At 42.2% G+C, this 27,781-nt stretch overlaps 1 protein-coding gene across 6 annotated transcripts in view; it reads left to right on the plus strand.

The window, feature by feature from the left end:
• The first annotated feature begins 1,566 nt into the window (after positions 1-1,566).
• LOC120897280 (dystrobrevin beta) overlaps positions 1,567-27,781 on the plus strand; it is a 47,375-nt gene continuing 21,160 nt past the window's right edge. For 5 of the 6 annotated variants that reach the window (XR_005738513.1, XR_005738514.1, XM_040302027.1 and 2 more), the window contains exon 1: positions 1,568-2,672. The gene's annotated coding sequence lies outside the window, so the exon portion shown is untranslated. Of the gene's footprint in view, positions 2,673-27,781 lie in introns of all 6 variants that reach the window. The other variant, XM_040302026.1, reaches the window with a different exon arrangement.

Here is a 27,781-nt window from a genome sequence, read left to right on the forward strand (position 1 = left end):
AAATCACTAAAAACACAGATATAACCAATTTTCTACACGAATTGTGTGAAACAAGCAATTAAGTACATAAAGTACTAAATTTTAAATTGAGCTAAAGAAAACTCCAATTACGCGAATGTGCACGGAATGCATTATTCGCGTTATTCGAGGAAAGACTTAACAAGTAAAAATAATTTAAAAAATCATGCGGTGGAATAAACGCTAAATAAAAAACAGCAGCACACAAACTACAGGGTAATACATACGTCTACATTAATTGGAAATCATAAGACTCATATATAAAAAAAATACTTTCACATAAAAAATACTGATCTCATTAAAAAAATTAAAAGACCATCGGGAAATAAGTGCCTGACAAACAATTATAGCGCAACATGTATAAGAAGTAATAAAAGATAATAAATAGTATGTTAATCTTTTCGAGGGAGCATTAGCATAAAAATATCCCATATTACGATAAAAGGAAAAGTAAGAAAATTCCTATATTATAGCTAAAGCTTTTATCATTTACAATTCATTCTTACGTTAGCACAATACAATAGACCATCATTCTTTGACCATTTGTTTCATACAAAGTACATTTTTTTAAACAGACCAACAACATAAACCAAAGGCCGTCTCGTTCCATCGTGTTTAACGTATCATAACTGTTCAATACGATACCGAGTATTCATACCGGTTCATCGATTGATCGATCAAACCATTTAAACTTACATTTAAAATTACATAGGATAATAATATATAATTACATAGGACCAACAATACGCACTATCACTTTTCAAGTCACAGATCTTCAAACTTTCAACAATCCACGAATCACAAACATTCATGATCAAGGCTTCCTTTTAAGTATACCATAATGAGTGATATTGTTGATAGTTTAATTCCCTTTTACACCTTAAGATCACTACTACCTTTGAAATAAAAAAATAGATTCCATTTTACACACTGATGGTTGCGGGCATAAGGGTTAAGTTTCTAGAAAATATTTCTATAAATTTATCGAAAATGAATGGTGTTCACGTAATTCCTATCTAAAGTTCAATGAAAAAACAATTGTTCATTTGTTATCTTGCAACAAATTTAAATAGTTTTTCCATCTTCAGTTGCTTAAGTCGGTGACCGAAAACGAACCAACGTGAAAAGCACCTGTCACGCACTGTTTCATTCATTTCGAAGGGCCAGTGAACCAACCTTGCCGGTGTTCATGCCGGTACAGTGTAGTACGGGTGGTATGCGACAGCTGCATAATGTTAGAGAAATAAACTAATATTTTTATATAATTATCCTTAACTATTTAAGTTCAGAACTGTGATTCAAGGATCATATAAATCAAAGCTGACTTCCAAAATCAAAAATTATAAACATTCCATTGAAAATAATAAAATTGCAAAAAAAACTGATATCAACCCTTACGCGTTCCATTCCAAACATGGGTTTCGCTTTTCAACCCTTATTTAGCCATCTCGCACCCGCCTAATGCCCCAATTTTATGCATCACTGTACCGGAATGAACGGAGCCTGGCACCGTTTGAATCTCGGTGGGCTCGCCGTACGCGCTCTCCCGCTCGCACGATAATAATATTTTGGTGCCAGCATTTCCAGCCAGCGGATGCGCTTGCCTGCAGCAGCCCTCGTGCAGTTCGGAAAGCGCTTTTCCTACCCCGTGCAGCAGAAGTTTGACTGCTCGGAAAAACTGGTTTAGTCGAGTATACGCATCGGTCGCGCTCGGTCGTGCCCAACACGCAGTCGTGCTCGTCGTCGTCGTGGTGGTGTTGGTGTTGGTAGTGTGTGCGCGCGTCTTCCAGCAAACAGCCCCTTTCCGTTCGTCGTCGTCGTTGTTGTTGTTGTTGTTGTTAGTGCGCTACTATCGATTGTTCCGCGGGGTGAGTTTTCGCGTGCCCCGTTGGGTGTACGGTACCCCCATCCCGTCCCGTTCGGTTAATCGGCAGTGAAGTGTCGAGCCCCCTCCCGAGAGGTGCCAGTTGCTGGTGCCATGTGAAGAATGTGGTGCAAATTAAAATTAATTACATATTCAAAATACAGCCCCGTCCCCCGCCGGCCCACTGCCGAACTGCACCGGTAGGAAAGCTCACAAGCTTGTGCCGTGTTCGCGTTGCCCAGAGTTGTGTGTCCAAGTGTTCATTTCCTGACCGAAACCGATTGGCGTTGTTTTTGTATGGTTGTATTGCTTGCCACTGTTGAGTTTGTAGTGCCGTGACCGGAAATCGATTTCGGGCTGGTCAATCTCTGAAAGCATAAATGCACCTTAGCACCACCACCCCTCCCGCTTCCCGAGTTGGTCAGTTTCGTTCCACTGTGCAGTGAAGTGATTTGTGCAACGCGAAACGGGAACGCAGTGGATGTGTGATTTACCTGTGCGAAAGCATTTGCGTTTGTGCAGGTGTGTGTCGTATGAGTGTGTGCGTGTGAGTGTGTGGTTTGTACACAAATGCGTAAACGCGTAACGCCAACCAGCACCTACTACGATTGAGGGTCAGGTAGCGGCTTGCTGTACGAACAAACGGCCAACGAAAAAAAAAGAGAGCAAATCATCGGTTCGTCCGCAACACAAAAGGGCCAAACCACCGAAGGAAGGGCCCGTTCTGGCTGTCCCGTACAGTAACAACAACAGCCCAAAATACAACCTAACATACACCGGAAAGAAACAGGTAAATTGTGTCAAGGGATGAAAATGGTAAAATATGCTTCCCGATCGATTGTGTTTCTGCTCTCAGGAACCAACAAGGATAAGAGCGAGAGAGAAAGAAAGAGAGAGAGCTAGCGCACACGTGCGGAAGTGTGAGCGAGCGGAACGAAAACGGTTCAGTTCCTTTGCATCCTGCGCATGCTATCCTTTTTTTACGTTCTCCTTTCCCCTTCGCTCGAGAAAATGGAGCTTTTCCTTCAACCCTTCTCCCCTGTTCACCCAACCACCAAAACCCTGGACTCCTTCTCCTTGTACAGGCGTGTGAAATATTGTGTAAACGGGAATGAAATGAGAGCATCGCCGGAGCTGAAAACGGAGCCTGACGATGCCGATTGGAATTGGCGCGTGGTGTGTGTATTGTGCGAGTTGTCCGATGAGATGCAATTATTGCTCATGCATCTCAGGATTTATGTTTTACTTCCCCCATGGTCGGGGTGAGGCACCCTGCCTCGTGCGAGGGAATGCACACCGACGCCTGATTCATCGCGATTCAACGCGTACCGTGTGGTTTCTTTTACCAGTGTGTGCGTGTGTGTGGGTATGGGCTCTCGATGGGCTCTCGCAGCGCGCTCGTTTGCGCGTGTGCGTGAAACGTCAATGCTTACACACTGGCAAAGGGTCGACGTCGCGTCAAGTGATAAGATAAAAAAACGTGCTACGCGCTACCCGAACGGTGGGTATTTTGATGCTGCAAGCAGTTTCTTGGAGCAGCAAATCGACCCACCAAGTAGAACAAAAAAATGCCCCACCAGCATTTACATTCCGTGGTGGCGTACTCTAACGCCACCCTTCCTTCCCCACCCCCGTAACACGTTCCGGCGCTAATCGGTACCGGTTTGATCAATTGACGCCTTCATGAATGGTTTGATTCATTCATTCGGTGGGCTGGAGCAGGGGTGGGTTTTGCGGCTTCTGTTGGTGTTTAAAACAAAAAACAAAATTATGTGCCACTGTAGCTCCACATTATGCAAAACGGCTTCACAACAGTGACAATATTAAAATCCATTTCAAATGCACGGTTTAGTAGCATTGTTCCGCGACGCCTGTATGTCGTGAGTCTCACGCTGAATGAGCATCACTTTCACATCCACACGTGCACGGTTCTACGTGAATGCGCGCACCTGCGTACTTGACCGGAGGCTTTGGTGTCGATGTTTATATGTGCGGTTTCGTCTCGATTTTAACGCATCCAACATGTAAAACCTAAAGTGTGTGTGTGTGTGTGCGTTTTTTTCTTCTTATTTTTTCTAATACTTTCCCCAACTGCCAAGCCCCGGGACCGACATCATTCCCAACGTTCGCAGGCGTTAGAAGACATTCGATCCGTCACATACGCGCGTTCATGTGAAAAGGCTCGTTTGTTTCCGAATTCCCTTTTCGCCCCCACGTTGCAGAGGCCCGTTATACCGCCCCTGCTGATGCCGCTGACGTTTGGTGGAACCAGTTTTTCTACTTCCATTTTCACCCCCCCATCCACCCGACACGCCGTCAAGTAGAGGTAGAGAGAAGGCTTTGGAGAGCGTTCGGTTGCATACGTTCGATCGTGCTAGCTGACTCTTTCGCCACGATTTGCTTATTCAACCACCCACCTTCCCATCGCATCTCACCCACCCCGCCCAAAAGGGCACACTTTGGACAATGCTTTACGATTCTTAGCCCTTTGGCCAGGCGAGAAGGCGAAGGCGAGTCTAAGCCCTAAGCAGCCCTTCGAAACCTGACGCTGCGAAACTCGTCGCGAGATCTTGCTTGACGCATAACACTTTCGCACACCCGCCCCTCTTCCGCTGTTTTTGTTTTTACTTCGATTCTAGCAACAGCACCCCGAAACGAGTAGACATTTGTTTTTTTGGTCAAAGTGGTAGTAGAGTCACAGCTGCACATAAAGGAAGGGAAAAACGCCAACCTACCGAACCCATTCTCGAACAAGTCAGGTTAAACGAACGAAATCAAAACAGCCTTCTAGCGAGACAGGAAGGAGCTGCTTATGGGATGTGCTCTGTGTTCCTTACTTTGTCGGATGTTGCTTTGTCGCCGCCTCTCGTTCGACTCCCTCGCCGGGGCACAAGTGCTCTTGACGCGCTTGTTCTATCGTTATATTTTTATTTTTTTGTTTGTATTTTTTGCTGCTGTGTGCTTCGGGTATAGGACGGGGTCGTCGCTCACATTGTCCCGATTGCCCGAGCGGCCAATCCGCTTATGCCGAACGCAGCCACTTCACAGCAGCAAGTACTTAAGGGTTAAGATTTATCGTTGCAAGAGAAATGGTAGCCGAAATGATAGCCGTAAATGATAGTTGGACATGTTTTTGGGGGATCATTTTTATGAAACATATCACCGGATAGCATGCTGCTATCGTTTAACAATGTTTTATCGCTTATTGCTTTGTGATTGAATTGGTGTGCTTCCGAAATCGTTTGTTAAAGATCATCTTTTTTTATTTAATTTTATTCCATATTCTACCGGTTCAAGCTAACTTTAGTAATAAATTTTGTTATTGAAACGAAATGTTCAAGATGTTTCAGTTTTAACATTTGTATGCGATTTTTTACCCTAACATCAACAAATTATACAAAACGCCACCATCTTTTTTAGAAATTTTGTTATGTTAGGTAAAAAAACGATACTCAGAATTGATTTCGTTCGCTCTAGTTAGTGATGTTATTCATTACAGTACAGTAAATGCTCGGTAATCCGCACCATTTTAATACGCACGCTCGATAATCCGCACTTTTGACAACCAAATTCGTGCGAAGAAACAGTTTACGGTCAAAAGTAGTGATATTTGATTGAAAGGAAAAAAAAACATTTCTATTTTGTTTTAATATAAACATTCTTTGTAGAACACGAAAATGATATGATATATGATATATTATAATGAACTCATGGAACGAGACAAAAATAAGAAGTTTAAAAAACACACATCAAAATGTCTTTCGAACTGTATTTGAAGCGTGAACTGCATTTGAAGTAACCACAACAAACAACACAAAGTCATTATTTAACACTTAAATATGTTACCAAGTAGCTGCGTCTTTGCACAGAAGCTATAAATTACATTAAAATGATAGTTTTTTTTAAATTTAATATAACCATACATATCGAGTGAAATATTAAATGTTTTTTGTATATTGACTTGCCAACATTGTCAAACTACATGAAGTCAATAATTAAAGAATTAAAGAAAAAAATAAATAAATAAATAAATAAATAAATAAATAAATAAATAAATAAATAACTAAATAAATAAATAAATAAATAAATAAATACATAAATAAATAATAAAAAATATATATCAATGAATAAACCAATCGATAAATCAATAAATCAATAGCTTGTCACAATTGCTTTACCGAGCAACAAAATAGATATTTCGGTAAACGAGTTGAGAATTGAACCACATCAAGGCTGTTAGGACGAGACGCGTCGATCCATTAGACCACTGAGCCACTCCCAGATTCCTAAATATATAATATACGTTTAAACATAGATTCAAACGAATGAGAACATTTGAATTTAGAATTAATCCAATCACCAAAAGTTAGTGTTGAAAACAGTGTTGTTAATTGTCGACATTTTTTAATGATATTCGCAGTAAGCGGGTGTCAAAATCATTTTTTGATCATGATATTCATGGTTACCATGACACGACTTTCCAAAAGCGACAATCATTTGTGCATTAACAATCAATGCTTTTGCGATGACATGATTGCAAAAAATGTAGAATGAATGTCATTTGACATTTTTCAGTGAGAATCCAGAACTGCTTAATCGTGCATTTACCGATACTAAGCCATTACACCACTTGATATTTTCACTCAGTGAACCAGGAAAATGGTGTTCTCTTACAGGAGTATAGAAATTCACGCGAAAACACGAAAAAAGGACCCATTTTCGATGAAGATCTAGTTCACTTGAGGTACGGCAAAATCAAAAAGTCAAATGATTGTAGCAGAAAAAATATCATCGTGTCAAATGATATTTTTTTCCGTGATTGTCGAATGAATGCGTGGATCTAGAATGCGATGCTTCAAAAAGTATCATTTTGTAAAATTTTATGTCGACGACTATCACCGTTCGCAACACTGGTTGAAAACATCAATACTATTATACAACAAATTTGGCAATTTACCACCCCACCCCACCATGGATCGCACTTTGAACTAGAATGTGGTTAGAAACTTTCACGTACCAACTTCGATGATTTTCGTTCCCTAAAAGATAAGCTTTTTTTTTGGTTTTTGTTGGGGAAAACTTTACCTTTTTCGCCCGAAATAAAACAACTTCCGCTCTCCGATGATGGAAGACGCTGGAAGCTACAACAAATTCATTCCACAAACAAGCATCCACACGCATACAGCAAACCCGCCCCGGCAGCAGCAGCAGCAGCCCAGCGTGCACACCGACGTCGCAGTTTGTTTGTTTTTAATCTGAGAAATATTTCATACCCTGACCTTGCTGCCACAGCGTATTAAACCAGTCCCGAAAACCGAAAGGCCCAGCAACCGGTCTCATCCTTTGCTGCTTGTTTCGTATCCACCGTATCAACCTTTCCGTATCCGTAGCACGAGAACAAGTTTCGTTTTCGACTTGCAAATGTTGTCTCAAATAATCGATCGATGAAGATGATGAAGCCGTAAAATCGAGATTCGATCGGGGAATTCACCACACCGTGTGCCGGTGCGTCAGAGTGTACTCGGGTTGCTATCAAATTTTGAACCAAAATACTTCACATTTTACTAAAGATTCCGTTTGCGTGACAACGGGTTAACATTGGAATGGTTTGTGCAGGCTGTTTCACCATCGGAATGACAAATATTTAACTAAACCTTGTTCGCTCCATGGGGAAGGTAGCAGGCGCTGGCGGAACGGGCACAGGGTGAACAAATAACGATACAACCCCACCAACCGTCTAACAGGGTGACATTTACAACAAGGCTATGGTAAGCTTAATTACTTTTTTTTTCTTTCTTTCTCGCCTACTCAAGCTTCCTCTGAGTCCTACCCAAGTGTGGGACGTTTGAGAGGCACACAGCTTCTCGTATTCAAAGCAAAAGGATTGAACCTTTTCATGCTTCGGGATGTCTTCTTCACGATTCGTTTTTTTTTTCTTTTAGATCCGTCACTTATATAGAAGAAAGCACACTCAGAAGCTACTTAACGTCAGTCGGTGAAAGTTTTGCCAATAAAATCAACATTATTACGACGAGCGCCACCGAATCGGCGATCACGATTTGTCACCCAACTTTGCTAATTATCGAAAAAGTCGATTGGAATTTTCATCAGTCAGCGATGGAAAGCTTTTTTCCCTCCATTCCGGCTCAAGGTTCAGGAAAATGTTCCTAATATGGCATTTTCTTGGCGCTCACGCGTGCGCTTGGAAACTAAAACCCCTTTCCCGCCGTCCGTTTGTTGATGCGAGTCACGTTTTTTCGAACATCAAATACCTTTTGCGGCCCACACGCACCCAGGCATTGGGCGCAGCAAGTTCTTGGTACCTGTTGAAAGTTGTGGCACTTTCAAGAAATAGGGAAAGAGATGATTTGCCATTCTCTGGGCATGCAAAATTCACCTGCAGTGCGTTACCCTTCATTTGCAGCCGAATACACTTCGAACCGCTTCTTCCGATCGTTGGTATCTTGAGGCAGCGCTGGATCTGCTGCCCCATTTTGGAGCATTCTTTTCCGAAAGAAAAGTTGTGCAAAAATCGATATTGAAAATTTTATCACAAACCATCAGGAGTTCCTATTGGAACTTCTTGTTTCAACGAGTGGAAATAACCGACTGATTTTATTCTATAAATTCACCAAAGCCTACTAAACTACGTTCATGCTAGCGAGGTTGCTATGATCTCAACACTCCTCCTCAATCTCGGCTGGCTTTAAACCAAGTCGTAGGCGCATCTGCTCCATCTTAACGCGAGCTAACGGTTTTGTTAAAACATCCGCTACCATTTGTTCGCTGGGACAATAGCGAATATCTATCACACCATTTTTCACTAACTCCTTAACATAATTGTATCTGGTGTCGATGTGCTTCGTCCTGTTACTATCACTGACAGATTTCAGCATTGCTATGCAACTCTGATTGTCTTCATGCACTATTATCGGAGTCGGAACTGGTTCATCAATGTCCTTTAATAGTTTCATTAACCACATCAACTCGCGGCTGGCTTCGGAGAGTGCCACGTATTCCGCTTCGGTTGACGAAAGTGTAACGCATGGTTGTTTTCGAGCTGCCCAACTGATTGGTCCTCCGAGATGAAACACGAAACCGGTATTCGACTTTCGGTCCGTCTTATCACCAGCCCAATCAGCATCAACGTACACTTCTAGTGATCCTGGTGAACCTATTCGCAAACTCCACTCCGCAGTTGACTGAAGATAACGTAGCGTTCTTTTTGCTTCGGTCCAGTCTGCTTCCGTTGGGAGACTCACCTTGCGTCCTAGGATCGAAGCGCTAATGGCGATATCCGGTCTGGTATTCACCGCGACGTACAGAAGAGCACCCACCAGGCTCTGGAACTCGTCGTTTCTAGGCATGGCTTCCTCCTCCTTCTGCTGTGCGTTCGGATACCCAGGATCCATCGGTATCAAAGATCGCTTCGAATTCAATTGTCCAAATCGTTGAGCTATTTTCTTTATATAGTTCTTCTGGTTCAGGAAAAAATGTCCACCTGACCGTCTCACTCGTATTCCCAAATAGTGCCGTATGTCACCAAGACACGTAATGGTAAAATTATTTTTAAGATGCTTACGAACAGCTTCATATTCTGCTTCCGTGTTGCTCATTATCAATATATCATCCACATAGAGTAATATGAACGATTTCTTCTGTTTTCTTGAAGTTTTAACAAACAAGCATGGGTCTGCTACCGATGGTATGTAATCCAGTATCTTCAATACTTCGGTGATTTTCGTATTCCACACCCTTCCAGCTTGCTTTAGACCGTAAAGACTTTTTCTGATTTTCAATACGTCATCTTTAACTCCGTTATTAAAACCTATCGGCTGCTTCATGAAAATGGTTTCTTCTAATTCTCCATGAAGGTACGCCGTCTTCACGTCTATATGCTTCACCAGCATTCCTCGTCGAGCGGCGATACTCAATAAAGTTCGAAAAGTGGTTTGTTTAACGACTGGCGCAAAAACTTCATGATAATCAATCCCATATTTTTGATTGAATCCTTGTGCTACCAGTCGGGCCTTGTAGCGGATCAGGTTCCCGTTTTCATCCATCTTTTTCGTGAAAATCCATTTGTTTCCGATAGCCTTCTTGTTTGGCGGCAAACGAACTACCTCCCATGTGCGATTTTCCTCATGCGCCTGCAGCTCTTCTTTCATAGCTGCCATCCACTTGTCACGTTCGGGGCTAGCTATTGCTTCTTTGTACGTGCATGGTTCCGCATGAAATTGGTTTGCTATGCGCACGGTGTCCTGGTATCGCTCTGGAGGAATACCCTTTGTGGTACGCTCCGATCGTCGAACTGCTGGAACAGAAACTTCCTCGATGACGAAATGCTCCTCCTGATCGCCAGATGATTCCAGCTCCTCCTGCGTTCCAGTTGCCTCAGACTCCAAGATATTTTCACGACGGATGGTATCGAATTCGACATCGCTCTGGAACTCATCGTTAGATGTTACTGATTGAAAACCATCAAAATCTAAATCGCTGCATTCATCATTTTCATGGTCACCATCATTCTCGGAGAACGTAGTAGTTGGAGTCTCGTCGTTGCCTGTTTCTGGTGCTGCAATAACGGGATCATCATCAGCTTTGTTCATCGCCGGAGAAGAAAATGGGTATGAAACGATACTTCCCTGCGAAGGTTTGGTTTCCCAAACCTCCCGATGTGTCAGAAAACGACAATCTCTGCTCATGATTATTTTATATGTTTCAGGATCGATGAAACGGTAGGCCTTGTGGTGCAAAGAATAGCCCACAAACAACATCTTTTTTGATTTTGCATCCATTTTAGATCGCTTGTTCGGTGGAATCCACACGTATGCCCACGAACCGAAAATCTTGAGATGACTGAGATCAGGCTTCTCTCCAGTCCAGAGCTCAAATGGTGTTTTTGAAATAGGTTTCGTCGGTAATCGGTTCTGTAGATATGTGGCCGTGTTCACAGCTTCTGCCCAATACGTATGCTGCAGCTGTGCGTCCAGAATCATACAGCGAGCCATTTCTACCAGTGACCGATTCTTTCGCTCCGCTATCCCGTTTTGTTGCGGCGTGTAAGCAGTAGTGAATTGTTGAGTGATGCCCTCTTGACGACAGAAACGGTCCAGAGCTTCATTCTTATATTCACCACCTTGATCTGATCGAATCACCTTGGGTGCTCTTCCGATCTGATTCTTTACAAATCGAACATATTCTGCTATTCGCTTTGTAACCTCCGATTTTTCCTTTAGAAAATAGACTACTGTGTAGCGGGAAAAATCGTCTATCATCGTAAGGAAATAACGACAACCTCCGGGCGATGGTGTTCGCATTGGTCCAAACACGTCCGTATGGATAATGTCTAACAGCTGCTTGGATCTAATTTCTGATTTCCTTGGAAACGGTAGCCGTGCCATTTTACCCTCTAGGCAACACTCACACGTTACGACATTTTCGCAATCTTCGATACAGCACCCGGTTGCTAGATCTTTATTCTCCAGGTCCCGAATTGCACCCGGATCTCGATGCCCAAGAATGCGATGCCAAGTGTGTAAACAATTAGATGTATGGTCACTCACCTTAAGTACAGCTTGTTTTGTGCGCAACCTATACATCCCATCGGACATAATTGTATCCGCAATCACCTTGCTGTCTTTTTTGGATGTGGCACCCATCCTCATCAAAGATGAACTTGACTCCCTTGGCTGTCAGTTTCCTCACCGATATAAGGTTGGATTCGAATTGCGGAACATAGAGCACATCTGTGAGGAGAACAGTGCTTTGTTCACCCTCTCGAGTTATCCACGTCACTCTGCACGAACCAACTCCTTCTGTGGCAATCTTCTTGCCGTCTGCTAAGGAAACTTTTTGCTTCACTGTACGGTCCAACGAAACAAAGTAGTCTGGTTTGATGCACATGTGTGATGTTGCACCGGAGTCTATGATCCACATATCACGTCCGCAGAATCTTTGTGAAGCCGCGAATGTGAATTCTGATGCTTCTGAATCCTGACAAGCCGTTTTCGCTTTCGGATAGCGACTTTTTCCTGGCCGCTCGTTGGATTTGGTCTCCTCGATGTGTTGTTCCTTCCATGCCCAACATTGCTTCTGCTTGTGACCTGGTTTTCGGCAAAAATTACACAACAAGGTTTTCTTCTGCTTTTCATTACCAGCCTTAAGCACAGAATCGCACAGATTGTTGCGATTTCCCCTTTTTGTCACTTCGTCAACTAGCTTGGATTTGATCAATTCAAGTGTCAATTCACTCTCTGATCTCGTCTCTAATGCTGTCGTGAGAGTATCAAAGGATGCGGGCAAGCTACGTAGCACCATTGCCACCTGCAATTTTCGGTCCAATTCATGATTTGCCACCGACAGCCGCTCAAACAGTTCCTCCATTTCGAAAACGTGCCGTTCGATGTCCTCGCCATCTGTATACCGTTTGTCGCAGATTTGCTTGAGCAATGACACAACGGAAGTCAACGTTACCTTCTCATACTGGTTTCGAATGGCCTCCCAAGTCTGCTTCGCCGTTTTCGAGTCCTTGATTAGGTTCAACTGACTATCCTCCAGAAGAAGCCCAATCGTCGCACGAGCTTTCTGGTCTCCGGTTTTCCAAGCTGTAGTGTCTGTTCCAGCACTTGATCCGGGAATAGCAGCACTCGATTCGGGGGTAGCAACTGGGTTTGTTCCAACCACGTATTGCCACAAGTCTTCTCGCATCAGCAGAAACTCGACCTTGGTTTTCCACGTTCCGTAATTGCTTCCATTTAGTTTGGCAATTCCTAGTCTCTCCATCTTGAAAAATCTCAATTTATTCTGATTAAAAGAATTTTCTGATCGAACGCTAAGCACCTGGGCCCATAACCTATTGGAACTTCTTGTTTCAACGAGTGGAAATAACCGACTGATTTTATTCTATAAATTCACCAAAGCCTACTAAACTACGTTCATGCTAGCGAGGTTGCTATGATCTCAACAGTTCCATGGAAGCCGTCCCAGAAGCACGATATCCTATCTGTTCCGTTCCAGTTGCTTCGGGCGAATCGGGCGAAAGTAGGACCCCCTCACCGCGAATAGTGTACGTGGTTCCATGGACGTGGTTCACCTGAAAATCCATTTTTCTTGTGGTCAGCACCTTTGCTATACATCTCTCTCCTTCTCTCTCGAGCAAAATCATCCAAGGTGTCAGTTTATTTGAATAGGAATAAAGAAAGGCTGTCCCAATAGTTCACTAAATATTTAAACTCCTTTGTTCCGGCCTCGACCTGTCTGATAGCGGACACTACCGTCGAACGGTCGAGATTTTCCACAAAGATAGGCGAAGGTGTCGTTTGTGTGTGTGTGTGTTTGTGTGTGTCACTTTCAAAAGAATCCTCGGGAGATGCTGCTGCTGACATCGGTTGATTAGTTGACTTAACCTTCACCGGGAAAATGTGAGAAAAAAGGGAACACAGCCCCATCCGGCACAGTCAGCAGAAATGAGCATCAAGGCCACACACACAGGCAGACGCTTCTCGCTGAGCTGTATCGCGCCGGCAGCACACAACGCCAGGGACAGGGCAATCAAACACCAGCGGGTTGGTTTATCGTTGAGCCGACCGACCCGGCCCACACGGTGTTGACGTTTCAATAGTGCCCCGGGACCGGTTTGCGTTGTTCAGCCGTGTATCCTTTTCATCATGTACTATAAGGACGAAACAGCAACATGTGTATCTCTGCTATCGTGTGGAACATACACGTGTTCCCTGCGCTGGAAAGGATATTAAGTACCAACCAACAAACTGTTAAAAAGGCACCCCAAGGCGTTAACCGTTCCGACGTGGATAAAAACCCCCCCGTCGTAACGCGAGATCGGGTTTACTTCTGACGCTTTGATGGGCTTTTCATTGCATCGCAACGGAATGGCCTCGGACCATCTAGCGTGTAGAATGTATCTTCAAACGGTTACTTCTTTCACGAGTTTGAAAAGTAATAATAAGCTACATGCAAATACAGAAAGACGAGCAGGACAATGACCTACATCTGGCAGTGCCAGGCAAAGCAAATTGCATCCATGCATTTCGCATAATGTTTTTCTCCCATTATGCGAACAATAATATAGGGAAGATACAACCCTACGGAGCCTGTTTCTGGAAGACAACAAGCAGGCAGTTGCTGCTGTTTGTTTGTTTGTTTGTTTGCTGCATCCTTCTGCTTTTGCGTTTGCGTTCCATTGTGCTAGGATGATTATTTACAGCAAATGCGTGTGCTACGTTGTTGGGTGAAGCCCTAGATTGTTGGCCCAGATTTGCAGCAGCCGTTGCTCGCTTTTTGTTTCTCCCACCATTAAAGGAAACGCGTTGTCGAGCGTATTGTATTCGCCGCCGGGCGTCTTGGTCGTCGTAAAACAATAGAGCGCTGGTGTAGCATGTTCGTTTTCACATGCTTCTTGCCGTCGATCTACACACAGTGTACGCCTTGGGGATCTTTCCTTGGACGTCCTTGAATGAAGGAATCTGTTTCTTTTTTGCGAACTGCTCTCGCATCCTACTAAGGACTTTTGAACGTATTTCAAGCCACTACAGTTCCACCGATTTCAATCTTACGATGAAGCCTTGATGTGGAACGAGTCTTAAGGACATTCTACCGATCCGTACAGAAAACGAGGGCGCTATTTAGTGCCCCAACGATAGTCAATTCCAGGCGGACAAAGGAAAACGTAGCGCTGACCTAGTACAGTGGAGATTGCGTCACAAAGCTGCTCTACTACTGCGCTACTGCTGATGCTGATGGTCTCATCATGATGACAATGATGACTATCTAAGGGAGAGCAAAACAAAAGAAGAAAAAAACGAACTAATCATAAAATAGCACATCAGAAGAAACAATCTCGTCGTCAGGGCGGATGCTTCTTTCACGTACTTTTCTATTGAAACAGGCCAAACTGCTCTGGGTGCGATGTGGTGCCATGTGGTGTCGCGCTCTATAACAACGTAACATATCTATACCATGGTATAAAGGCGCCGAAGCACAAACGAATACCTTTTCATAGAAAGCAAATCATTCTGCGGTGACAAAAAAGTTCGTACATCTTCTTTATACAAGCACACACAAAAAACTCCCCCCGTGTCTCACGTTCTACACCATGAGTCATTTTATGTGCAAAAACGGCAGCGTGGCGAACGATAAGAAAAGAGACCAGTTGGATTGGACTGTCCATTAAGCTTAGAAAAACAAAATACAAAGCAAAACAAAATAGCTAAAGAAAACAACATAGTCTGTGCAGGGAGGTTGCTGTTTCACTTTTGTTAAGAGATCTTTCTTCTATCTGCTAATAAAAAGACATTTTTGGCATTTTTTTAAAGAAATGTTCTAAGATTTATGTTTTTTTTGTCTTATTATTTCATCAATTATATTTTATAATGTTTTATATCAAAATTATTCAACGATTGTCTATAAAAATCCCTTACCAGAACTGTCCCTGACTGTCTGTGCCGGAGCTGCTACACCTCCTCCTGCCCAGCTACACCGATTGATGCTAGGAAAAGTTTTATTCTTGAGTGAAATTTAATGGATTTTGTTCAAAGCACACCCCACGCATCGTGATCTGTGCAAAGGATCCCCAAACTAAGGCCTGTGTCCTTTTACAGCCTACACAGACAGGGCAGAAACTTTGAGCGCTGTGCCGTCGTCAGCCTTAGAAGCACGATTGCGTTTGTCAGTCAGGGTATTGTGGCTTTTTTTGGAGGAAATGAAATTGAAATGTCACCACAATTCAGCGGAACTGAACGATGACACAGTTTTTTTTACTCTCGTTCGGAACTGTTCCTACAATGTCGCCATGTAATGGGGCATTGTTTGTGTAACGTTAACCATTGCTATGACATTTACAATTTGGCCAATGTGTGTGGTTTGTGATGTGTCTTTGCAAACGTGTTTCACAGTGAAATGAGTGCAATGACATTATATGAGGCCATATTTTTGTTGTTTACCATAGTTCAAGTATATTATGCACATCATAGGGGAAGGTAGGTAAAGACGGACACGTTAAGGGAAATGGTAAAAATCTAGGGATATATAAGTGCAACGACCATGAAATTGTGCATACATTATCTTACACTCATGTTTTATCAGAAAATGTGTTGAATTTTTTAAGTTTCCATCGATTTTTGCGTTTTTTTCATGAATGAAAAACATGTTTTTTTTCGTGCAGTTTTGATATGTTCGGGTAAGACGGACACCTGATATGGGAAAGATGGACACCATGAAGGGTAAGATGGACCTGTAGAAAAGGTTAGAAAGTGAAGAGTTTTACAGTATTTTAACAAATTCTACCGCTTTCCACGTCCTGGTACGTTTATAAACCAATTCTTGGCCTATTGCAACGACGATTCATTCAGCCGTGGTTTTATAAATTGTAAACGGCGCTTGTAATATATCGTAGAATGCAGCATCTAAAATGTATTGAAATATCGCGCACTTACAGCTGACGTTGCTTCAGCTTATAGAACAACAGTCTAGAACTACCTTTAAGGAAATTACTACGCGAAAAGACCACGACCCCAGTATTTTTTGAAGGACTTGTTAATAGTTTAATCCATTTTCCACCATGTCAAAATTCAACATTTAATATTTGTAATCCCATAGAATTTCTCATCTTTTCCTAAACAATGTCGTATCAATGCATCATTTTTTTATTGCTTAAAGTTGTCCAAGTCGTGAGAAGATATTGGATTTCGTGAAGCGCCTCATCAGCGTCGAGCGAGTGATAGCATATCGAATGGCTACTATTTTGACCGGTGTTTCATTTCTCGCTTATTTCAATACTTTCTCTAGTTACTGATTGGTTTATAGCATCGGAATACCCTTATTTAAGATATTTGAAGAAATCTATTCATCACCAATTGATATAAGAAGTAAAATAAATCAATAAATTCGATGTCCATCTTTCCCTACAGCAAAGTGTCCGTCTTTCCCGCTTTGGTGTCAGGATGTTTAAACCACCAGAAAACAAGATATTGTATTGCTTTCATTCTCGTTCTTTCGCCAGTTTTTTTCATTAATGATCGCGACAACCCATTCATGAAATAAAACTTCCGGAAATATAAACAATACAAGTTGTAGAGCTTAAGATCGGCAGTAGTCAAATTAGATCAACAAAGGTGAACATGATTGAAAATTTGTTTTGTTCGTGGATTTAACCAATTTTATATATATTATGCCAAAAATGTTCTCAAATGTGTTGTTGTACCTTCAGTTTGGATTCTACATGTTTTAAATACTCGAAAATTACATTTTTCATGCATTTACGAGAAGTGTCCATCTTACCCGCAGTGTCCGTCTTTACCTACCTTCCCCTACTCAGATATTATGTTTTTCATGTAAACAAATATTAACACAACAATCTATTAAGTTTACCCTTAACCTACCTACTTCACAGCTGCTTCATAGAAGCAATCAATATGCAGAAATATTCGCATTAAAAACCAAATGAGGGCATGTTTTGAATTGTCTGTTTGATTTAAAATTCAAATCACTTCAATGAACGCTGTTGTTGTTCCACAGCTGAGCAAGCTGCACCAAAACAGGCCCTGCAATATGTTTGTACAGCTTCACACAGCAACAATTTAAACATCAACGAATTAACGTCCGCTGTGCACTGATTTTTCATTTATGAACCTATTTCTATGAATCAATTACCATCACATGCATGGTATTGCCTTGTTTATGAAATATGTATGGCATAGCTCAGGTTTTAATTTATTGCAATAATCACTATCATCACGCTAACAGCTTGCAATGTACAAAAAAGAAGGCGAAAGAACCTACCCACTTTTGCCTTTATGCTCGAAAATAAAGCAATTCATTTTCGCTCACTAATTCGATCTTTCCGTAACGCATCTTCACTCAAGCCCGCGTTTATTCACCAACCAAACGATGGCCCGAAGCCACTTGATCATATTCGGTCTGGTCTTTGCCTTTCAGGCCGCACCCGCTCACACACACACACTGGATCGACGAAATTGGATCGGCTTTTCCAGGCCAGCTGATAATCCCGGAAAATCGGAAGAGGTCGTCACGCATAATGGATAGATAAAAATTAATGTTACACTCGACGGCACTTCAGCCCGACCCTTTCGCTTATTCAGGGGGGAAGTTTTATTTTCGCTCTCAAGCGTGTACGCATGCAAAGAAGAAACACAGGAAGAGCTAAATTTGTTCTGCACCGAACCGGCGCCCCAAAAATTGCTAAGCAAAATGCGCACCACCACCTTCGACAAGTCGTTGGATGGGTAAGGGAAGTCGTCTCGAGAGAATTGGATTTTTCACATCATTGAACCTGGTTTGGGGGGAGTGTTCCTTTCGGCAGCCTTGTCACGATCCTTCCATCGTACGTGCTTTATCTGCCTTGTGAGGATAATGATGATGATGGTGCAACTAAAACCGAAGTCTTACCGGCGGAGTAATCCTGATGTAGGTGTATTTTTAGATGCAAAATTGCGCTCCAAAGTTGCAGCATATGCGATTACAGTACATAATGGCTCGGAATGAAGATGGCAGAAAATAACGATCAAGGTCGGACGTGGCTACAGCAGTTTTGATAAAGAGTTTTTCTTTCGTGAGCATGTTTATGATGTAGTTAAATTATAAAAAAGGCTCCAACACACACACACACATATACACATATGAAGCCGAGCTTATTGGCCAAACGGAAGCAGTTCATCATTTTTGGCAAAGTACCATCATCTTAATTCATTACCATCACCATCCCGAGTGATTGCATGCATCGCCCAACCAGTCGTGTATCATCGTGCATCGTGCCCATAAACCACACTAGTCCAACTGTCAAGGGCCGCCGGGTGGGAATAAATGCCACCAGCAGCACCCATAACGCATCGCAGAATGATTCAGAGCAGCGACAAAAAAAACGATGTCCGTGCCAAACTAACCGTGCCACCGGGTTCATGGCGCGGGCCCACACCAGACACTCCCACAGACAGTGATTCGTGAATATTTCATCAAATTGGCTGCAGCCGAGTCTGCTGATTGCCTGCTCATTTGCACCCGACGCATTTGTGCGAAACCGCATCCTCACATGTAGCACCCACGGGCAGGAATGTGTGCGATCGAGGATGTCCAATTTTACTAACCATCCTCTCTACTATGTCGCACCGTCTCTAGCGAACGTTCCCTCTTTCCGTGTGTTGTCTTTTCTATGGGCGCTAAATTGAAATACGCTTCCAACCAATATTTGGCGTGGAGACTCTGATCGCCTGGGGAATAAATTGCTTGGCCAGTGTCCAAACCATCGCTGAATAAGGCCATTGTCCTCCCGAGCAGGAAACTCGTTAAAAGTTTGAAATTGTGCTTTATTTCTCTCTCGGCATAGGCACACGAGTTTTATTCATCGTACAAAGTTTATGCATCAACTTTATTCTAATTTAAAAACTTGGTTCGTTGTTTTATCATTTGTTTTACTATTAATCAGGAACTCTGCCAAACAGCAGGGGGGTCATGTTTCCGTTTGGCATTGTATTATGATTATTAGTTAGGAAACAAACTAACTTTTTGACATTGTTTTCCGACTTGCTAAATGGTTTGATTCATTAGTAGTACTATAACACAAATTACGTTAATTTGCCGTGGTAGTTAAATTAGAAAGCCTCTGCTACGTGAAAATGGTCCAGACGAAGACGAAAACGATCGTGGTGGAATCAGTGCGTCTCCTTAGACACCATGATGAAACTGCATTTTAATTAATAACCAATTTTAAAAGTTGTTTTACTTACTTGAGTACAAGATTCCTTGCACTACAGTCTGTTCCCGATTTGTGCTGTTCTCGTATTGCGTGGATTCAGAGATACGCGGTTTGATAAATTTGACAGCTTATGTGTCAAATCAGTACAGTTTACTGTAAAAATTCAAATAAATATGGTGCAGTTTGCTTCAAGAATCCTATTTAATGCTAGAAATATCAAAATATTCTGTAAAAAACTAGTTTTAAATAAATAATTATATTTATGAAAATATTGAATCTCCCTATACAAAACGAAGTAAGAGGTGACGCTCACGTTACGCTCACGTTACGCTCATAGGTGACGCTTGCTCACTATAGGATCTTCCTGTACGAAAAAGTTACTCACTATAGAACGGTTTTGCTATGGGTGCTTGGATGATTTTTATTTCTTTGCGGTGTTTCCATTCTCCGAGGCAACAAGCAATGGTAGAGTGATTGAATCATTGATATATTCAGATCAAAAGACATCATTGTTTTCTTCTACACACGTGTTGAAAGTGTGCCAATAATTATCAAATTATTCCCAGTGATTCTAAATAATTCTGTGTTTGAGATTCTACCTCGCTCCATCCGTTTTATCATGCGTAGTAGTGTTTTTTGTGTAGTTCAAAACATTTAAATAAAAAGACTTGCTTCGAACTCTCATGTACTTGCTTCCTGTACCATCATCCAAATGCAGTCAAATGCTTGCTTCAAAGGATTGCCAAATTGTACGCTATGAACGTTGAACAATCACAATTTTTCATTGTACATTAACCCAAAAAATGCGTGGTACCATGCAAAATAGTAAAACCATCGGAGCTGCATAACTAGGACTAAGTGAACAACTTTAAAACATGCATATAACGGGTTTATATTTCCCACGGAATAATATACAATTATAATATACACGGAATAAGGACATTCCTGGCCCATGTTTTTTTTTTTTTATATGAGCACATGATGAAGCAACAAAGTTAAATGAAGTTAGTTTAATTGATTTTATTTGCATTTAACACTCCTGGATATCCATGGCTGCTTGGTACACAAATAGTCATGCAGAAGATAGGGCACGGGTCAATAATAAGCCGTGACAGTGAGCCCTGTGGATGGAAGACCCATATGTCATATGAACATGTCATGACATTTAATAGAAGCTATTCCATAAGTTCAGCATGACTAAATTAAATTTTCGTATGTCCTATATGGTTGTAAAAATGGTCAATGATAGCGGAATAGTCAAACATCTTCTTCTTTACCACAACAACCGTTGTCGGCCAAGGCCTGCCTGCGCCACATCGGGGCTTGGTTTTTAGTGACTTTTTGATAACTTATAGCAGGATAATAGTCAGTCATATTGGAACTTGAACCCACGATGGGCATGTTGTTAAGTCGTACGAGTTGACGACTGTACCACAAGTCCAGCCGATAGTCAAACATATTGAAAAAGAAAGTGGGCCACGATTGCTAATGTTATGGAAACATTAACATTTGTAAATAAAACATTTAAATAAGTAAATAAGACAAAACTATGGAAGGGCTATAAACCGGGATAAGAATTGGATGGAAACCTGTACCAAGATAGCAACACGGTCATAAAAAGTATCAGTAAAAAGATATCAAAAGAGAGCAGGAATGCTTATCTACATGTTTGCATGAAAACATTTAAATATGCCCTGCAGTCAGTATACACGTCTTAAGTTCTGTTCCGAAACCTGCAACCGGGCCAAATTAACTAGTTTAATAAAAAAAAACACACACATTTAACGAATACGCGATTCTCGATTTATGCGAATCAATAGGGAACGCATAAGCCGCATATCTCGAGTGCAGACTATAAATGCCCTCCGTTCATGCTTTGTTTTAGATTCGATTTAACGAAAAGCAGCAGGATGTTCATTTCCTTTGCAATGATTTGGAGATTTTTTAGTTAAGCAATTGTTAATTTTGAACAATAGCTTCTAACTTTTTTCCAAATAAATAAGAAACAAACATGTCACACCGATTCGATAACGATTTTTATCGAACTGTTACTTAGTGAGCTGTAAATGATTAAAATGATCTTCATGCTTTGGCAGGTTGATTTAAATAAGAATGATAAATAATATATTTGAGTTATTCCGCTACCATTTCCAATGTTCCTAGAGAGTAAATTATTGAAATTCGCTATTTTCCTGAAACGAATAAACGACGTATTTTTGCACTAACTTTTAGTAGTGCAGAAGCTAACAAAATGTCATTTTCTAAAGAACGTGACAAAAATCATTGCTTTCAATTCCAACCAAACTCAAAAACTCGAAAGCACATTTGTTTGCATAATTTGCGTGTTAATGCACTTCTGAAAAATACAATATTGCTTAAGTAACTGTCGCTGAAAACACCATCCAATAATAATATATCTCTTCTTCCCACACAAACACACACCTTTCCATCGGAGCGATTAGCATAAAAGCCCGCCCAAACAGTTCCGCTCGGCTTGGAAAATAATCCTCATTTTGCTGAATTATTTGTCGCTTGGTTTGTGCAATAACGAAACACAAAAATGAAACGGTATTTTCGCCCCACACCAACCATCTACACACACAGCGCAACTTTCAAAGAAGCAAACTAACTCCATTACTCTTGCTAAATCCTGCCTCCTGCCTAAGTAGGTACCCAATAGGCGTGCGTATGTTTGTGTCTGGGTGTGTGTGAGACGGATGAGGCTAGCAATAATACTAACCAACCTTTTTTTTTCTTTCTCTCTTTACACCCACGATTCCAATGAAAGTGCTCTCCATCCTGTCGCCATTTGTAAAGGGGAGATGAATAATGCACACCGGCCTTTTTTTTTTTTGAGGTCCGGAAAATCTCCGGCATTCGCTTCGGTTTTTGCTGATGGTGGCGTTTTTTTTTCTTCCTACTGAGACTGAGCGACTTTTTGCTTCTTCTTTCGTGCGGTCCCCAAAGAAACACTTCACCACCTTCGCTGGTGTTGTATCCTTCTGGTGCCGGTGCTCTTTACTGGCTTTAGATTTGTTTGTCGCTTGGGGCAACGTTCTGGGAAGCTTTTTAGGGTGGACCGTGTATCGCACACGGTGGAACTACTACTGTGGGACCCACCCAAAGGACTAATACTTTCATTATGCTTTACTGTACCATTGCGCAATAGGACATTACGCATGTGAGCGGATATGAGTGTGGCATTTGGGTAAATTGTGCGGGAAAGCGAACAAATATGCAAAAGGTCCCAACTTCATTAAATTGGTCCATTTTTGGGTTTAATGAAAAGTCTCACACAAACTCACGTTTTGGTTCTGTTGGACTGTAACGTTGATCTCACGATTCATCCAGTTCTGCTCAGACAAGCCATAAGACATTCCGTCTTCTTTCTGTAGAAAATGTAGAGGGTTTGCTACGAAAAAAGTTCACGGAAGCCGGAATTCCTTCTCATAATCATTTCTACTTGTACAAAGTTTTCTCTTTCAGCTTTCGCTGTGCTGACTAGGGTACGATAAGAACATGTCTTGTTTGACTGGATAATAGTTTCTTGTCCTGCACATTGTTCTATTAAAGGTGTTTGTAAAGTTTGAACTAGAAACAAGAGTTTTTTTGTGTTTAGAAAAATGTGACTCAATGGTGTTGTTTTGCTCTACTCCTTGTACAATTCTGGCACACAGTTGAAACCTAAACTTCACCTAACTTAGTGCTGAAAATAGACCTCAACTTGAATATATAACTCAGCTCAACAACAGGCTAAGATACAAAACTCATGCAGAAAACAATATCAAAATATAGAATAGGAAGCAAAATGTAACTAACTTGCGAAACCATAAAACTTCTTCCTATTATCACAAACATTCTAAAAAACTGCTATCATTTTGCGATTTAAAGAAGGTAAAACTTTTCTACATGTTTATGAGAATGCTATGTGATTATCTCAATTTTTTATGATACTTTATTCTTGTACAGATATGTGAAACTGATTCAGATGGCCGAGAGATCACTTATTATACCGAGGTAAAAGTGTTCCGTTTTTATTATGAACTGTATTGACCATGTTTTAGAACAGACGATTTGTTGTACTGTCACTGATACGTGATACTGAAAATTCATGAAAATTGACTAAATGTTTTTCAATTGAGATACAATTTGGAACTAAATATCCATCAACAAAAACCAGATTGAGACTTGTAAAGAGAATATCGAATCACCAAGAAGATGTTTGGTATTTTCTGCAAATAAGATGTCGTGAGCCGCATGGTTAATATATCTGTTCTAATGTATTATTTTTTGCTGTGGACACTGTCCAACAATACGTCACTCGATCCAGTTGGGAATCGATTTCTAACCGGTTTCGTAGTAATCGATTAAGCCAATGCGTAAGCCACAACACTTCCCAAATTCGAATAGAATTGTAGATGCTAGAAAAGGCAAAATACATTGGATTGATACTGAGCATCATTCAGATACAGACATTCAGAGCATAAATAAACAAGGATTTTAGTTTGTTTACGTCAATCCATAAATAATTTTGTTCGGGGAAATAGTTAAACTCGGCAAAACCGAAACAAAACCATGCACCCCATTTAAACACGCAACGTAATGAATTGCTTTATTGCACTTCAACACCGACAGCCACAAGCACTTTTCAATGCGCCGGATTAAACTTGCAAGCTCTTTAAAACTTCGTGACAACACACACACCAGCTCACGCGGAGGGGTAAAAGTATGTTTTCGCCGAATTCGCTTGCTTCCTGCTTCCGTGCTGTTGATATTTTTCACCACCAGTCAGTGTGAGTGTCAGGTTAATTGGCTACGGCTTTAATGGCATTGCTGATGCAGTGCCAGTGTTACTCTGTGCATTATTGCTTTCGTTTGGGTATCATTCTTGTGCCGTTTTCTTGCCAGCAAGAATAGCCGTTGTTTGGAAGCACAAACTATTGCCCCCATGCACTCTATTGCGGTTTATCGATTGTGTTCTACGACACGAACGTACCACGCACGACAGATCCCCAGTTTCCGGATTTCGTGTCCACGCTATGCTCCATTTTGTATGTATATGTCGTCCCTTGCTTCCTTGCTGCTAGCCGTGTCCCGAAGCCTGTAAGCATCCGCAAGCCAGGAGCAAACCCCTTTCGATAGACGAGTTCGTGCCCTTCGCGTTGAATAATTGACGCAAGAAGCGAATGAAATGCCAACAAACACTGTCCATTCGATACGTGGGAAGGTGGTAGATTTTGAGACGAGCTCCCCCCGCCCTATACCCCTCCAAACCCAGACCCAAAGTGGGGTAACATTCATCCGCCCTACCGTTTGGATCCTTTTTACCTTCTAACCCCCATTCTAACCGTCACGTGCTTCATCCGTACGAGTATGCGTACGAAAAGCATCGTTAGTGACCGGATAAAGACCGGAGGGGCTTTTGGCCCGCGTCTCTACCGACACGGGCTCCCCAAGGAGCAAGTTTGGCCGTTAATATCGTACGTTTTGCTTCACCTTTTCCTCGGGCTTTTCGCATCCCGGACACTGCCCCGGATGTTTATACGGGAGCTTAAAACTAACGCCCTGGCCAGACACCGTTCGACCTTACCGTCTTACTGTACCATGTTTCGGCGTCGGTCAAACGGATCATCGGTACGGGCTGAGCGTGTGGGTCGTTCTATGCGTTTCTTCGTGCGAATGGGCTGCGAGGAGAGGAGCGGAGCTGGGATTAGACTACCGGAATCGATTAGCCCTAAACGAGTTAGTCCGGCCGGCGACGTTAGGAATGTTTGTGGGGATGAAATTGCAGTTTGTTTTAATCTGACCCAAAATTCACTTAACTTTTCATGCAAACGGAACGCTTGCGGAAAGAGTTTGTGAGTAAATTGTGAGTATTATAATATTTTTAAGATATTTCTTCCTCACTACAGCTCTTCCCCCTTCGTAAAACATTCCTTTGAACACCAAACCAGCAAAGTAATAAAACGAAATAAAAGTGTCAACCGAAATCAGCTTAAATAAATCTCCGATCTAAATCGATTGCCGCGCGCACAGTAACAACCGCGTGTGTATGCAAGCACCATTATCAAGCTTATTACTTGTGCGCCTAATTTGTTACGCCAAATTTTTGTCCCATTTATCATCGCACGCCGAAGTGCCCGCGAAGCTTTCCCTGCCTCCCTCCCTACTCGTTTAATCGCCATTAATCTAGGAGGTTTGGCCGGCGTGATTCGAGCAGCGGATAGAACCGAGCTCCCAGTCCAGTGCTTGGGTCTGCGCGTTGAATAAATAACGGCTATTGGAAACATTGTCCTTTTCATAATCGGTGCCCCCAGTTTTTGTGCGGGTACCCGAAAACAAACGCGAAAGTGGGCATCCGCCTTGCCGGCATCACTTATCAGATGCCAAACGTGTACAACAAACAAACCAAGCAACCAACCTACCAGCCAACTTCACAACACGTAGCACATCTCGAGCCACCCCTCACCCCAAACCGGCGGTATTTCGTGCCCACGTGTGTGCGCGTCCTGCTCAAAAACCTTTTCCGGCGTTATGCTTCGCTTATGTGTATATGAAACGAAGCGGAAACGTTGCGTGTACCGCATGATTTATGTCACATTTTATCTGAAATGAATAACACATGCCCCACAATGTGGCTTGTAGCGGGGTGGGGATGGAGCTTTATTTCCGACTACAACCCCGAAAGGGAAAGCGTAAGGACACGATTGCGCAGAGCCCGGGGATCACCGCAGCAACCGCACGCACTCACAGGCCTACGCATTTCGTTCCGCATTCTGCGAACATGATCGATGGCAATGGTATGCATGCTTACCGTGTTTTGTCCGCTGCTGGCCACCGGAGAATATTCAATTACCGATGAACTTCTCCGCCCACAGCCCACAGCAGCCATCGGAATGGCATAAAAGAGAGAGAGAGAGAGTGAGAGATGAAAAACGATCGAATTTTGATCCTTAGCTACAGCAAAGCTCCTGGACAGCAGAAATAAGTATCACGCTCAGGAGGACCCTTGGTGGGCTGAGGCAAACGCTTGCAGCAAACACCGAAATGTCCTTTCGCTCGTGTGTTCTACTTACAGCGTAACAGCGCTTTTCCATTTTACAGAGCACTGGGCTGGTGCTTTTTCCTAGAATGATTTATTTTCCTCTTTTTCACTCTTCCTGCCTAACGAGAAAAAACACGAACACAACCAAAGCCCGGGTCCCGGAGGACCCGTTCTCGATGATTATTGTCCGTTCGATTTCATTTTTTATCTTTTGCACCGTCCACATCCTTAAACACACATATATGGAGGACAGCTGAGGACAAACATTTAGACACATTTTCGTTTTTCCTTTAAAAAAAAATACCTTTTTTCGGTTCGTCCCCACTCACGCCATCACTGCGAACGTGACGAGCAGTCGGTCTTCGGTCGCCGGATCTTCTGAGTGGAGATAAATTGAATTGAACCATTCCGTCGCCGTACACCATCAACCGGAGACACACAACCAAACTGTACATAATTCAGTTGAAAACGTTTTTCATTTGCATTTCATTACTTACTGGTGATTTGCTCGTAAATAAAACCCCTTTTTTGTCTGGTGCATATGTGTGTGTTGCTGTTATGAAGCTTTACATTTTAAGTGTTCTATCGCTCTGTAATTACATGGTTTCCCAGCCATGTGTGGCTTGAACATGGACCCAACAGACACTGGTCATTATTTTCCTTCATCCTTATAATCCCCCTCGAAACCACACACACACGCACTATTTGAACAAATTCGCACTAATTGAAACTGACCATCATGGCGGGTTTTTGGTGGTATTTTCAGAACGGAAACGTGAGTGCTTTTGGGCCTACCCGTTTCGTGCGTGCTTGTCCGACTCCGAAAGTGAGAAAACCCCTGGCCCCTGGCAAGAGGCTTTATTTCTTATGCGTCTCGAATTTCTAACGAACCTTAGGATCGCTTCTTTGGGCATCTGGGGTTTGGACACTACAACACTTACACCACGCAGCGCTAGACAGTCACGCATAGTTGCATACTTTTTTTATGTGCCAAAAATGTAACATTTTTAAACCCCTTTTGCAGACTTTGTTTTGTGTGCGAAACATGCTTGTCTGGATTTGGCCATATCTTCCAACCAACAAGAAGTCGTCTTTGGGTTTCACTTTCCTTCTCATTCAACCACGA

This window comes from Anopheles arabiensis, chromosome 2 (genome assembly GCF_016920715.1).
Source record: "Anopheles arabiensis isolate DONGOLA chromosome 2, AaraD3, whole genome shotgun sequence".
NCBI lineage: Eukaryota > Metazoa > Arthropoda > Insecta > Diptera > Culicidae > Anopheles > Anopheles arabiensis.